The sequence below is a fragment of the Oncorhynchus nerka genome, linkage group LG1 (genome assembly GCF_034236695.1).
Source record: "Oncorhynchus nerka isolate Pitt River linkage group LG1, Oner_Uvic_2.0, whole genome shotgun sequence".
NCBI classification, from domain to species: Eukaryota; Metazoa; Chordata; class Actinopteri; order Salmoniformes; family Salmonidae; genus Oncorhynchus; species Oncorhynchus nerka.
The window spans coordinates 50,152,236-50,168,072 of NC_088396.1; positions in this window are offsets into that span (position 1 = coordinate 50,152,236).

Below are 15,837 nucleotides of genomic sequence, written 5' to 3' on the forward strand. Positions count from 1 at the left end.
CCAGATAGAGGTGTATTAATGTCTAGATATTAATGTCTAGATAGAGGTGTGTTAATGTCTAGATAGAGGTGTGTTAATGTCCAGATAGAGGTGTATTAATGTCTAGATATTAATGTCTAGATAGAGGTGTGTTAATTTCTAGATAGAGGTGTATTAATGTCTAGATAGAGGTGTGTTAATGTCTAGATAGAGGTGTATTAATGTCTAGATGTAGGTGTATTAATGTCTAGATGTTAATGTCTAAATAGAGGTGTATTAATGTATAGATGTTAATGTCTAGATAGAGGTGTATTAATGTCTAGATATTAATGTCTAGATAGAGGTGTGTTAATGTCTAGATAGAGGTGTGTTAATGTCTAGATAGAGGTGTATTAATGTCTAGATGTAGGTGTATTAATGTCTAGATGTTAATGTCTAAATAGAGGTGTATTAATGTATAGATGTTAATGTCTAGATAGAGGTGTATTAATGTCTAGATATTAATGTCTAGATAGAGGTGTATTATAGTCTAGATAGAGGTGTTTTAATGTCTAGATAGAGGTGTGTTAATGTCTAGATAGAGGTGTGTTAATGTCTAGATATTAATGTCTCGATAGAGGTGTGTTAATGTCTAGATAGACGTGTGTTAATGTCTAGATAGAGGTGTATTAATGTCCAGATAGAGGTATGTTAATGTCTAGATATTAATGTCTAGATAGAGGTGTGTTAATGTCTAGATAGAGGTGTATTAATGTCTAGATAGAGGTGTATTAATGTCTAGATATTAATGTCTCGATAGAGGTGTGTTAATGTCTAGATAGACGTGTGTTAATGTCTAGATAGAGGTGTATTAATGTCCAGATAGAGGTGTATTAATGTCTAGATATTAATGTCTAGATAGAGGTGTGTTAATGTCTAGATAGAGGTGTGTTAATGTCTAGATAGAGGTGTATTAATGTCCAGATAGAGGTGTATTAATGTCTAGATATTAATGTCTAGATAGAGGTGTGTTAATGTCTAGATAGAGGTGTGTTAATGTCTAGATGTAGGTGTATTAATGTATAGATGTTAATGTCTAGATAGAGGTGTATTAATGTCTAGATATTAATGTCTAGATAGAGGTGTATTATAGTCTAGATAGAGGTGTATTAATGTCTAGATAGAGGTGTGTTAATGTCTAGGTAGAGGTGTGTTAATTTCTAGATAGAGGTGTGTTAATGTCTACATAGGGGTGTGTTAATGTCTAGATAGAGGTGCGTTAATGTCCAGATAGAGGTGTATTAATGTCTAGATATTAATGTCTAGATAGAGGTGTATTAATGTCTAGATATTAATGTCTAGATAGAGGTATGTTAATGTCTAGATATTAATGTCTAGATAGAGGTGTATTAATGTCTAGATAGAGGTGCGTTAATGTCTAGATATTAATGTCTAGATAGAGGTGTGTTAATGTCTAGATAGAGGTGTGTTAATGTCTAGATATTAATGTCTAGATATTAATGTCTAGATAGATGTGTATTAATGTCTAGATAGAGGTGTGTTAATGTCTAGATATTAATGTCTAGATAGAGGTGTGTTAATGTCTAGATAGGGGTGTGTTAATGTCTAGATATTATTGTCTAGATTGAGGTGTATTAATGTCTAGATATTAATGTCTAGATAGAGGTCTGTTAATGTCTAGATATTAATGTCTAGATAGAGGTGTGTTAATGTCTAGATAGAGGTGTATTAATGTCTAGATAGAGGTGTATTAATGTCTATATATGAATGTCTAGATAGAGGTGTGTTAATGTCTAGATAGAGGTGTGTTAATGTCTAGATAGAGGTGCGTTAATGTCTAGATATTAATGTCTAGATAGAGGTGTATAAATGTCTAGATATTAATGTCTAGATAGAGGAGTATTAATGTCTAGATATCAATGTCTAGATAGAGGTGTGTTAATGTCTAGATATTAATGTCCAGATAGAGGTGTATTAATGTCTAGATATTAATGTCTAGATAGAGGTGTATTAATGTCTAGATAGAGGTGCGTTAATGTCTAGATATTAATGTCTAGATAGAGGTGTGTTAATGTCTAGATAGAGGTGTGTTAATGTCTAGATATTAATGTCTAGATATTAATGTCTAGATAGAGGTGTATTAATGTCTAGATAGAGGTTTGTTAATGTCTAGATAGAGGTGTATTAATGTCTAGATAGAGGTGTGTTAATGTCTAGATATTAATGTCTAAATAGAGGTGTGTTAATGTCTAGATAGAGGTGTGTTAATGTCTAGATGTAGGTGTATTAATGTCTAGATATTAATGTCTAGATAGAGGTGTGTTAATGTCTAGATAGAGGTGTATTAATGTCTAGATAGAGGTGTGTTAATGTCTAGATATTAATGTCTAGATAGAGGTGTATTAATGTCTACATAGAGGTGTATTAATGTCTAGATGTTAATGTCTAGATAGAGGTGTATTAATGTCTAGATATTATTGTCTAGATAGATGTGTATTATAGTATAGATATTAATGTCTAGATAGAGGTGTATTAATGTCTAGATGTTAATGTCTAGATAGAGGTGTGTTAATGTCTAGATAGAGGTGTGTTAATGTCTAGATAGAGGTGTGTTAATGTCTAGATAGAGGTGTGTTAATGTCTAGATATTAATGTCTATATAGAGGTGTGTTAATGTCTAGATAGAGGTGTGTTAATGTCTAGATGTAGGTGTATTAATGTCTAGATATTAATGTCTAGATAGAGGTGTGTTAATGTCTAGATAGAGGTGTGTTAATGTCTAGATATTAATGTCTATATAGAGGTGTGTTAATGTCTAGATAGAGGTGTGTTAATTTCTAGATAGAGGTGTGTTAATGTCTACATAGAGGTGCGTTAATGTCCAGATAGAGGTGTATTAATGTCTAGATATTAATGTCTAGATAGAGGTGTATTAATGTCTAGATATTAATGTCTAGATAGAGGTATGTTAATGTCTAGATATTAATGTCTAGATAGAGGTGTATTAATGTCTAGATAGAGGTGCGTTAATGTCTAGATATTAATGTCTAGATAGAGGTGTGTTAATGTCTAGATAGAGGTGTGTTAATGTCTAGATATTAATGTCTAGATATTAATGTCTAGATAGATGTGTATTAATGTCTAGATAGAGGTGTGTTAATGTCTAGATATTAATGTCTAGATAGAGGTGTGTTAATGTCTAGATAGGGGTGTGTTAATGTCTAGCTATTAATGTCTAGATAGAGGTGTGTTAATGTCTAGATAGAGGTGTATTAATGTCTAGATAGAGGTGTATTAATGTCTATATATGAATGTCTAGATAGAGGTGTGTTAATGTCTAGATAGAGGTGTGTTAATGTCTAGATAGAGGTGCGTTAATGTCTAGATATTAATGTCTAGATAGAGGTGTATTAATGTCTAGATATTAATGTCTAGATAGAGGTGTATTAATGTCTAGATATCAATGTCTAGATAGAGGTGTGTTAATGTCTAGATATTAATGTCCAGATAGAGGTGTATTAATGTCTAGATATTAATGTCTAGATAGAGGTGTATTAATGTCTAGATAGAGGTGCGTTAATGTCTAGATATTAATGTCTAGATAGAGGTGTGTTAATGTCTAGATAGAGGTGTGTTAATGTCTAGATATTAATGTCTAGATATTAATGTCTAGATAGAGGTGTATTAATGTCTAGATAGAGGTGTATTAATGTCTAGATATTAATGTCTAGATAGAGGTGTATTAATGTCTAGATATTAATGTCTAGATAGAGGTGTATTAATGTCTAGATGTTAATGTCTAGATAGAGGTGTATTATAGACTAGATATTAATGTCTAGATAGAGGTGTATTAATGTCTAGATATTAATGTCTAGATAGAGGTGTATTAATGTCTAGATATTAATGTCTAGATATAGGTGTGTTAATGTCTAGATAGAGGTGTGTTAATGTCTAGATAGAGGTGTGTTAATGTCTAGATGTAGGTGTATTAATGTCTAGATATTAATGTCTAGATAGAGGTGTGTTAATGTCTAGATAGAGGTGTATTAATGTCTAGATATTAATGTCTAGATAGAGGTGTGTTAATGTCTAGATAGAGGTGTGTTAATGTCTAGATAGAGGTGTATTAATGTCTAGATAGAGGTGTATTAATGTCTAGATATTAATGTCTAGATAGAGGTGTGTTAATGTCTAGATATTAATGTCTAGATAGAGGTGTGTTAATGTCTAGATAGAGGTGTATTAATGTCTAGATGGTAATGTCTAGATAGAGGTGTATTATAGTCTAGATATTAATGTCTAGATAGAGGTGTGTTAATGTCTAGATATTAATGTCTATATAGAGGTGTGTTAATGTCTATATAGAGGTGTGTTAATGTCTAGATAGAGGTGTGTTAATGTCTAGATATTAATGTCTAGATAGAGGTGTGTTAATGTCTAGATATTAATGTCTAGATAGAGGTGTGTTAATGTCTAGATAGAGGTGTGTTAATGTCTATATAGAGGTGTGTTAATGTCTAGATAGAGGTGTGTTAATGTCTAGATATTAATGTCTAGATAGAGGTGTGGTAATGTCTAGATAGAGGTGTATTAAGGTCTAGATAGAGGTGTATTAATGTCTAGATATTAATGTCTAGATAGAGGTGTGTTAATGTCTAGATAGAGGTGTGTTAATGTCTAGATAGAGGTGTATTAATGTCCAGATATTAATGTCTAGATATTAATGTCTAGATAGAGGTGTGTTAATGTCTAGATAGAGGTGTGTTAATGTCTAAATAGAGGTGTATTAATGTCTAGATGTTAATGTCTAGATAGAGGTGTATTAATGTCTAGATATTAATGTCTAGATAGAGGTGTATTAATGTCTAGATATTAATGTCTAGATAGAGGTTTATTAATGTCTAGATAGAGGTGTGTTAATGTCTAGTTAGAGGTGTATTAATGTCTAGATAGAGGTGTATTAATGTCTAGATATTAATGTCTAGATAGAGGTGTGTTAATGTCTAGATATTAATGTCTAGATAGAGGTGTATTAATGTCTAGATATTAATGTCTAGATAGAGGTGTATTATAGTCTAGATATTAATGTCTAGATAGAGGTGTATTAATTTCTAGATAGAGGTGTGTTAATGTCTAGATAGAGGTGTATTAATGTCTAGATAGTGGTGTATTAATGTCTAGATATTAATGTCTAGATAGAGGTGTATTAATGTCTAGATATTAATGTCTAGATAGAGGTGTGTTAATGTCTAGATAGAGGTGTATTAATGTCTGGATAGAGGTGTGTTAATGTCTAGATATTAATGTCTAGATAGAGGTGTATTAATGTCTAGATATTAATGTCTAGAAATTCATTTAAAAAAAATTATTTTACCTTTATTTAACCAGGCAAGTCAGTTAAGAACAAATCGCCAAGGGGGCTTTGCATCAGAGCGAATTTGGAGGAGGCACGACATCAGTAGATAAAATGGAACCTCCAATCTACGTATGCATACTCCTGACACGTGTTACCGCAGGGGCAAGGGAAATACTTCCACAAGGTGGCCGCAATGCAATTAGGCATAGGGAGAGAGGAGGTGCGGGCCGGGGGGAGGCGAGGGGAGAGGAGGGGAGTCTACTTTCAAAGCGCGAGAGAGAGAGAGAGAGAGAGAGAGAGAGAGACAGAGAGAGACAGAGAGAGAGAGGGAGAGAGAGAGAGAGAGAGAGAGAGAGAGAGAGACAGAGAGACAGAGATAGAGAGAAAGGAAAGAAAGAGATGGAACCAGAAATAGTGTTGTGAATTTGATACATTAAGTGGTGGCGTTCATTAGGTTGTGTGTCGTCGGTTTATTCATTGAGGTCTGAATGCATGTTTCTTCATGATTCAGCCCCCATGGACACCTTTCAGCCATAACCACCCTCCTGTTTCTCCTCTTCCGACTTCTTTTTAACATCTGACCAAATGACCCCCCAAAAAAGTGGAGTAAAAATTGTGAGTGAACTTTCAAACCACTCTCTCAAGATGATTTTCTCTGGTATTCCAACCTACATTTTTTTTGTGACTGGAAAAGAGCAGAGGAGCAGACCCAGAGGAGCAGACCCAGTGAGCAGACCCAGAGGAGCAGACCCAGAGGAGCAGACCCAGAGGAGCAGACCCACAGGAGCAGACCCAGAGGAGCAGACCTTGAGGAGCAGACCCAGTGGAGCAGACCCAGTGTGGTTTCCTTGTCTCATTTGTCCTGAAGGTTTCTGATGTACGTCAACACAGAGACGCTGCTGCTGCTGCACCAACTCGTCTCCACTGAGGCTGAATCACAATTTAACCAGAGCTCTTAATGTCCCCGGGTGGCAATGAGTAGTTACTGATATCTCCGTTCAGATAATCTCTCGCGGACAGACCACTTAAACCATCAAACAATGTGACCAAATGACGTGAGATTTTATGTCTGGGTTAGCCAAGATTATTACAAGGTATGATTTCTTTTTTTTCTTTTTTTACCTTTATTTAACCAGGCAAGTCAGTTAAGAACAAATTCTTATTTTCAATGACGGCCTGGGAACAGTGGGTTTACTGCCTGTTCAGGGGCAGAACGACAGATTTGTACCTTGTCAGCTCGGGCGTTTGAACTTGCAACCTTCCAGTTACTAGTCCAACGCTCTAACCACTAGGCTACCCTGCCGCCATTGCTCTCTCTAATTCTCTCTTTCTTTCTCTCTCTCGGAGGACCTGAGCCCTAGGACCATGCCCCAGGACTACCTGACATGATGACTCCTTGCTGTCCCCAGTCCACCTGGCCATGCTGCTGCTCCAGTTTCAACTGTTCTGCCTTATTATTATTCGACCATGCTGGTCATTTATGAACATTTGAACATCTTGGCCATGTTCTGTTATAATCTCCACCCGGCACAGCCAGAAGAGGACTGGCCACCCCACATAGCCTGGTTCCTCTCTAGGTTTCTTCCTAGGTTTTGGCCTTTCTATGGAGTTTTTCCTAGCCACCGTGCTTCTACACCTGCATTGCTTGCTGTTTGGGGTTTTAGGCTGGGTTTCTGTACAGCACTTTGAGATATCAGCTGATGTACGAAGGGCTATATAAATACATTTGATTTGATACAGACAGCTCAAGATGCTTAGAAATGCAGAAAAAATATACACAGATTTTTTTTCACATAGAATTAAACATAATGATTACGGCTCAAGATTTCAGGAAAAAGCTGATTCCGGTGTTTGAGAAAATAATAAGGCTGGAGGCTCTTCTTGGCGTGAAGATATTTGAACTTGTCCAGAGAATATTGGCTTTCAGTTCGAAAGTAAGTCATAATAATATCAATACCAACCATGAACTACGTACAGACATTTAATTAACTGATGTATTTTGTCAATTCATTGGCACAATATCATCCACTTAATCTTTTAAAAGAGAACTTGGCACCGGTTAAGTCTGTCAGGGGAATAACCCGATGTGTAAATGTAATCTGTTGCTGTATTTGTGTTATCTGGGATTGTTTTGTTTGTCTTGTTTAATTTCTTAATCATTGTACATAAACTGTATGTGTAAACATGTATACGCAGGGCCCAGCTGTTAAAGAGACCTTGGTCTCAGTCTGTGTTCCTTGTTGAAATAAAAGTATAATAATAATAATAATAATAGAATCGGTAAGAGTTGTTTCCCATCCCACTGGACATAAACTGGTTGAATCAACATTGTTTCAACGTAATTTGTCAACGTATTGTGACGTGGAATCTAATAAGTCATCAACGTAAACTGTTGTTCTGAGGGTGAAGTTTTGAAGTTTCAAGCACAGAATTGTCATCATGGTAACTCATTTTCAACATAGATAAACCTTGTATGAAATATGTTGAATTTGTACATTTGAAACAATGTCAGATCTTCAACTTTATATCCACTATCAAAACAATTTGTTGATCTGTCTACAGCACCTCCTACTGGGGAGTTGATCTGTCTACAGCACCTCCTACTGGAGAGTTGATCTGTCTACAGCACTTCCTACTGGAGAGTTGATCTGTCTACAGCACTTCCTACTGGAGAGTTGATCTATCTACAGCACCTCCTACTGGAGAGTTGATGTATCTGCAGCACTTCCTACTGGAGAGTTGATCTGTCTACAGCACCTCCTACTGGAGAGTTGATCTGTCTACAGCACTTCCTACTGGAGAGTTGATCTGTCTACAGCACTTCCTACAGGAGAGTTGATCTATCTACAGCACCTCCTACTGGAGAGTTGATGTATCTGCAGCACTTCCTATTGGAGAGTTGATCTGTCTACAGCACTTCCTACTGGAGAGTTGATCTATCTACAGCACCTCCTACTGGAGAGTTGATGTATCTGCAGCACTTCCTATTGGAGAGTTGATCTATCTACAGCTATCCATTTGGTCGCCCATCCAGGGTTTTAACTTCTGTTATTGACCAAATACTTATTTTCCACCATAATTTGCAAATAAATTCATTAAAAATACTACAATGTGATTTTCTGGATTTTTTTCATCTCATTTTGTCTGTCATAGTTGAAGTGTACCTATGATGAAAATTACAGGCCTCTCTCATCTTTTTAAGTGGGAGAACTTGCACAATTGGTGGCTGACTAAATACTTTTTTTGCCCCTACTGTAACAGTTTACTGTTGTTACCTGTTATTGTGTACTGTGTTAGCATATAACAGTGTTACTCTCCTCCTCTCCTCTACTCCTCCCCTCCCTCCTCCTCTCCATCTCACCTCTCCTCTCCTCTACTCCTCCCACCTCTACTCCCCCTCTACTCCTCCTCACCTCCTCTCTCCTCTACTCATCCCACCTCTACTCCTCCTGTCCTCCTTTCCTCCTCCTCTCTTCTACTCCTCTCCTCCCTCCTCCTCTCCTCCTCCCCTACCTCCTCCTCTCCTCCTCTCTTCCCTCCTCTACTCCTCCTCTCCTTTCTTCTCTCCTCTCCTCCCTCCTCCCTCTCCTCTCCTTCTCCTCCTCTCCTCCTCTTCTCCTCCTCCCTCCTCTCCTCCTCTTATTCCTTCTTTTTACTCCTCTTCTCAATATTATGGCACTTCCTTATTCCAGACAGGCCTTCACCCCTCCGCCCCCTCCATCCCCCCAGTCCAGCCTGTCAGAGAAGCACAATGTCAGTCTATTAGTATGGTAATGAGGCCTTGGGCCGACAGGTGGCTGGGTAGACAGCTCAATTAAGCTGCTCATTAAAGGAGAAGCTAACAGAGCAGCCAGCACAGCAAGGCTAAGAGACAATGTGATGTCATAGGCAACAAATTGGTCAGGAGTGTGTGTGTGTGTGTGTGTGTGTGTGTGTGTGTGTGTGTGTGTGTGTGTGTGTGTGTGTGTGTGTGTGTGTGTGTGTGTGTGTGTGTGTGTGTGTGTGTGTGTGTGTGTGGTAGAGAGGGCAGTGAAAAGAGTTGGCAGTGGAACACCAGTCTGTAAAATGACAGAACATTGATGGACACGACTAATAAGGGAAGCTATTGCTTTATGTTGAGTTAAGATGAGAGGAAGAGGAGGGAGGGAGAGAAAGGTGGAGGGATGGGAGGAGGGAGGGAAGTAGAGGAGAACAACAAGTCACTCAAACTTGGCCTTTCTCTCTCCCCTCAGACTGTCCGTCGCCGAGTCGCCCTCATTGATCAGTAGCTTGGTTATCAGCTTGACCAAGACTGAGAACAGGTCTAATTACCACAAATCAGACACTAGAGGACTGGGTAGTCAAATAGTGTCTCAAACTAACTTCAGACAGACTTTTTACAGACATACAACACATTCTGGACAGGAACTATGTTTTTTTATTTTATGGGGGTTCCTCTCATTTGAATGATCCAAGGTTTGGGATAGGGTTAAAACATTAAGTTTAGTCGTTCATTTGGCATGGTTAAGTTAAGGGTTAAGGTTTGGGAAACATTAAAAAATATATATGTATATAGTGTTTACCACTGGGATTGAAAATGCACGCTCACTGTTTCCCCTAGTGGCCCTGTTTTGAAGGCATTTCCCGACGTCCTCAGGACATGGACAGACGTCCAGTTTCGAAGTCAATTTTGAGCGATATCTGCCTGGTAACAGTCACTGTTTATTGTGAAAAGATGGTGAGTAAAGTTGTAACAAGGCATGATAATCAGTTTGTAAACCTAACCAATTTAGCTGGTAAACCAGGTTCACTCTACCATGAAATGGGGCCGTTTGAGTCTCGTCTTCCCTCCTTCTCTCTGTGTCTCTCTCTGTCTCTGTCTCTCTCTCTGTCTCTCTCTGTCTCTCTCTGTCTCTCTCTCTCTCTCTGTATCTCTCTCTCTATGTCCCTCTCTCTCTCTCTCTACACCCCCCCCCTTCTCTCTCTCTCTCTCTCTCTCTCTCGCTCTCTCTCTCTCTCTCTCTCTCTCTGTCTCTCTCTGTCTCTCTCTCTGTCTCTCTGTCTCTCTACCCCCCTCTCAATTCAATTAGATTCAAGGGCTTTATTGGCATGGGAAACGTGTTAACATTGCCAAAGCAAGTGAGGTAGATAATATATAAAGTGAATATATAAAGTGAAATAAACAATAAAAATTAACAGTAAACATTACACATACAGAAGTTCCAAAACAATAAAGACAATACAAATGTCATATTATATATATATAGTGTTGTAACGAGGTACAAATGGTAAAGGACACAATATAAAATAAATACGCATAAATATGGGTTGTATTTACAATGGTGTGTGTTCTTCACTGGTTGCCCTTTTCTCGTGGCAACAGGTCACAAATATTGCTGCTGTGATGGCACACTGTGGAATTTCACCCAGTAGATATGGGAGTTTTTCAAAATTGGATTTGTTTTCGAATTCTTTGTGGATCTGTGTAATCTGAGGGAAATATGTCTCTCTAATATGGTCATACATTGGGCAGGAGGTTAGGAAGTGCAGCTCAGTTTACACCTCATTTTGTGGGCAGTGAGCACATAACTTGAGAGCCATGTCTGCCTACGGCGGCCTTTCTCAATAGCAAGGCTATGCTCACTGAGTCTGTACATAGTCAAAGCTTTCCTTAATTTTGGGTCAGTCACAGTGGTCAGGTATTCTGCCGCTGTGTAATCTCTGTGTAGGGCCAAATAGCATTCTAGTTTGCTTTGTTTTTTTGTTAATTCTTTCCAATGTGTCAAGTAATTATCTTTTTGTTTTCTCATGATTTGGTTGGGTCTAATTGTGCTGCTGTCCTGGGGCTCTGTAAGGTGTGTTTGTGTTTGTGAACAGAGCCCCAGGACCAGCTTGCTTAGGGGACTCTTCTCCAGGTTCATCTCTCTGTAGGTGATGGCTTTGTTGTGGAAGGTTTGGGAATCGCTTCCTTTTAGGTGGTTATAGAATTTAACGGCTCTTTTCTGGATTTTGATAATTAGTGGGTATCGGCCTATTTCTGCTCTGCATGCATTATTTGGTGTTCTACGTTGTACACGGAGGATATTTTTGCAGAATTCTGCATGCAGAGTCTCAATTTGGTGTTTGTTCCATTTTGTGAAGTCTTGGTTGGTGAGCGGACCCCAGACCTCACAACCATAAAGGGCAATGGGCTCTATGACTGATTCAAGTATTTTTAGCCAAATCCTAATTGGTATGTTGAAATTTATGTTCCTTTTGATGGCATAGAATGCCCTTCTTGCCTTGTCTCTCAGATCGTTCACAGCTTTGTGGAAGTTACTTGTGGCGCTGATGTTTAGGCCAAGGTATGTATAGTTTTTTGTGTGCTCTAGGGCAACAGTGTCTAGATGGAATTTTGTATTTGTGATCCTGGTGACTGGACCTTTTTTGGAACACCATTATTTTGGTCTTACTGAGATTTACTGTCAGGGCCCAGGTCTGACAGAATCTGTGCATAAGATCTAGGTGCTGCTGTAGGCCCTCCTTGGTTGGGGATAGAAGCACCAGATCATCAGCAAACAGTAGACATTTGACTTCGGATTCTAGTAGGGTGAGGCCGGGTGCTGCAGACTTTTCTAGTGCCCGCGCCAATTCGTTGATATATATGTTGAAGAGGGTGGGGCTTCTCCCTCTCTCTCTCTCTACACCCCCTCTCTACACCCCCTCTCGTAATTATATATATATATATAGAGAGAGAGATGGGATATAGATATATATGTCCCTTCCCTTGCTCTCTCTCTTTCCCCCCTCCCTCCCTCTCTCTCTCTCCCCCTCCCTCCATCCCTCCCTCTCTCTCTCTCTACCAGACCAAACCAGGAAGGATAGATAGATAGACCCTACAAATGGGGTTACGTATGGGGAAAAACAAAAACACAGGGCGAAAACAGACCTGTCTGATTCGCTCAAAGCTGTCTGTAAGCTGTCCGCCTCATGAATATGCTAATCCTTGTTTATCACCCTCCAAAACACCCTCATTAATTAATAAGAACAATGGTTCTCTTTTAATGACAGGGTTGTCCCCGTGGAGACATGCAGACGGGGCGGAGGGCTGAGGAAGAGGTCAAAGGAGGACTGGTGAGGGAGACAGACAGAGATGGGGACGGGAACAGAGGCGGGGACAGAGGCGGGGACAGAGGCGGGGACAGAGGCGGGGACGGACAGAGACGGGGACGGACAGAGACGGGGACGGACAGAGACGGGGCCAGAGACGGGGACGGACAGAGACGGGGCCAGAGACGGGGACGGACAGAGACGGGGACAGAGATGGGTACGGACAGAGACGGGGACGGACAGAGACGGGGACGGACAGAGACGGGGACAGAGACGGGGACGGACAGAGACGGGGACAGAGACGGGGACAGACAGAGACGGGGACAGAGACGGGGACAGAGGCAGGGACGGGACAGAGACGGGGACGGACAGAGATGGGGACGGACAGAGACGGGGACAGAGACGGGGACGGACAGAGACGGGGACAGAGACGGGGACAGAGACGGGGACGGACAGAGATGGGGACGGACAGAGACGGGGACAGAGACGGGGACGGACAGAGACGGGGACGGACAGAGACGGGGACAGAGACGGGGACAGAGGCAGGGACGGGACAGATATGGGGACAGAGACGTGGATGGAGATAGGTGTTGATTTGAAGAGTGACATATCCTCTTTTACTCTGTGTAGGAAATTGGGGACTCGACGTGATGGACAGAGAGTGATTGACAGGCAAACTGACAAACCGACAGAAGGATAGACAGACATATAGGATGTGACATGTGATGTCTGTTGGTCCAATAGCAAGCTGTCACGGTGCATTGTGTTTCAATACCCCATATAAGATATGTCTCTTCAGCATGTCTTCCCCAAGACCGGCTGTTCTGTTAACTACACAGACCAGGATTAGTGCGGGAAAATTACGTTCAAATCAAATTGTAATCGTCACACGCGCTGAATACAACAGGTGTGGACCTTACAGTGAACTGCTTACTTACAAACCCTTAACCAACAGGTGTGGACCTTACAGTGAACTGCTTACTTACAAACCCTTAACCAACAGTGCAGTTTTAAGAAAAATAAGTGTTAAGTAAAAAATAAAAGTAACAAGTAGCAACTAATTAAAGAGCAGCAGTAAAATAACAATAGCAAGGCTATTTCCAGGGGGTACCGGTACAGAGTCAATGTGCCGGGGGCACCGGTTCGTCATTCAGCCACTACTCGGTGAGACAATATGTTACAGTTTTTAATGTTCCATTGGTAGGAAATACGTGCTCGTAGTCTGTCTATTTTATTATCCAATGATTGTACTTTGGCTAATATGACCGATTAACATGATCTATGTGTCAGTAACCAGCAGAAACTAAAGTTGGAGAGCCAATCAAAAGGCAGGAAGCAAAAGGGTCGGAGAGAGAGACACGTCAGAGAATAGTCTGACAGAATGATGGGGGAAGAGAGAAGGGGAGAGACACGTCAGAGAATAGTGTGACAGAATGATGGGGGAAAGAGAGAAGGGGAGAGACACGTCAGAGAATGATGGGGGAAAGAGAGAAGGAGAGAGACACGTCAGAGAATAGTCTGACAGAATGATGGGGGAAGAGAGAAGGAGAGAGACACGTCAGAGAATAGTCTGACAGAATGATGGGGGGAAGAGAGACACGTCAGAGAATAGTCTGACAGAATGATGGGGGAAGAGAGAAGGGGAGAGACACGTCAGAGAATAGTCTGACAGAATGATGGGGGAAGAGAGAAGGAGAGAGACACGTCAGAGAATGATGGGGGAAAGAGAGAAGGAGAGAGACACGTCAGAGAATAGTCTGACAGAATGATGGGGGAAGAGAGAAGGAGAGAGACACGTCAGAGAATAGTCTGACAGAATGATGGGGGGAAGAGAGAAGGAGAGAGACACGTCAGAGAATAGTCTGACAGAATGATGGGGGAAGAGAGAAGGAGAGAGACACGTCAGAGAATAGTCTGACAGAATGATGGGGGAAGAGAGAAGGAGAGAGACACGTCAGAGAATAGTCTGACAGAATGATGGGGGAAGAGAGAAGGAGAGAGACACGTCAGAGAATAGTCTGACAGAATGATGGGGGGAAGAGAGACACGTCAGAGAATAGTCTGACAGAATGATGGGGAAAGAGAGAAGGAGAGAGACACGTCAGAGAATAGTCTGACAGAATGATGGGGGAAGAGAGAAGGAGAGAGACACGTCAGAGAATAGTCTGACAGAATGATGGGGGAAGAGAGAAGGAGAGAGACACGTCAGAGAATAGTCTGACAGAATGATGGGGGGAAGAGAGACACGTCAGAGAATAGTCTGACAGAATGATGGGGAAAGAGAGAAGGAGAGAGACACGTCAGAGAATAGTCTGACAGAATGATGGGGGAAGAGAGAAGGAGAGAGACACGTCAGAGAATAGTCTGACAGAATGATGGGGAGAGAGAGAAGGAGAGAGACACGTCAGAGAATAGTCTGACAGAATGATGGGGGAAGAGAGAAGGAGAGAGACACGTCAGAGAATAGTCTGACAGAATGATGGGGGGAAGAGAGACACGTCAGAGAATGGTCTGACAGAATGATGGGGAAAGAGAGAAGGAGAGAGACACGTCAGAGAATGATGGGGGAAAGAGAGAAGGAGAGAGACACGTCAGAGAATAGTCTGACAGAATGATGGGGGAAGGAGAGAGACACGTCAGAGAATAGTCTGACAGAATGATGGGGAAAGAGAGAAGGAGAGAGACACATCAGAGAATAGTCTGACAGACTGATGGGGAAAGAGAGAAGGAGAGAGGGATTTGTTCTCATTAGCAGAGGGCGTGTCCAGTGTCCATGTAAGGAGCAGATTAAGTTGACAGATAGGTACTTCTAACAGGACAGGAGGGTCTGAGTGGTGCAGCTCTATTCAGGCTTGTTGGGGGGTGATAGACACGGGGACTGTGGGACTGTGGGACTGGGTAGTCGTTTCCGCCACCCCTACTGAGTGAACAGCTCTCCTAATGGTAGAATTGCGTACTCAAACAATAAAAGGGAAAAGAACAAGGAGAGATATACTTCATCCAAGCTCAAAAGAATAACCAAACGTGTAAAGTGTTAGTGTGAAGATACATTGCAAAGTGTAAGGTGCTACTGTGAAGTGTTAGTGTAAAGTGCTAATGTAAAGTACAAGGTGCTAGTGTGAAGTGTTAGCGTAAAGTGCTAATGTAAAGTACAAGGTGCTAGTGTAAAGTGTCAAATCTAAAGTGTTAGTGTAAAGTGTGAAGTGATTCTGTAAAGTGTGAAGTGCTAGTGTAAAGTCAAAAGTGATAGTGATACTGTAAGGTGCTAGTGTAAAGTGTCACATCTAAAGTGTTAGTGTAAAGTGCTAGTGTAAAGTGCTAGTGTAAAGTGTTAGTTTAAAGCTCTACTGTACGTGTAAAGTGCTTGTGTAAAGTGCTTAGTGTAAAGTGTTAGTGTAAAATGTTAAGGTCATGTGTAAAGTGTTAGTGTAAAG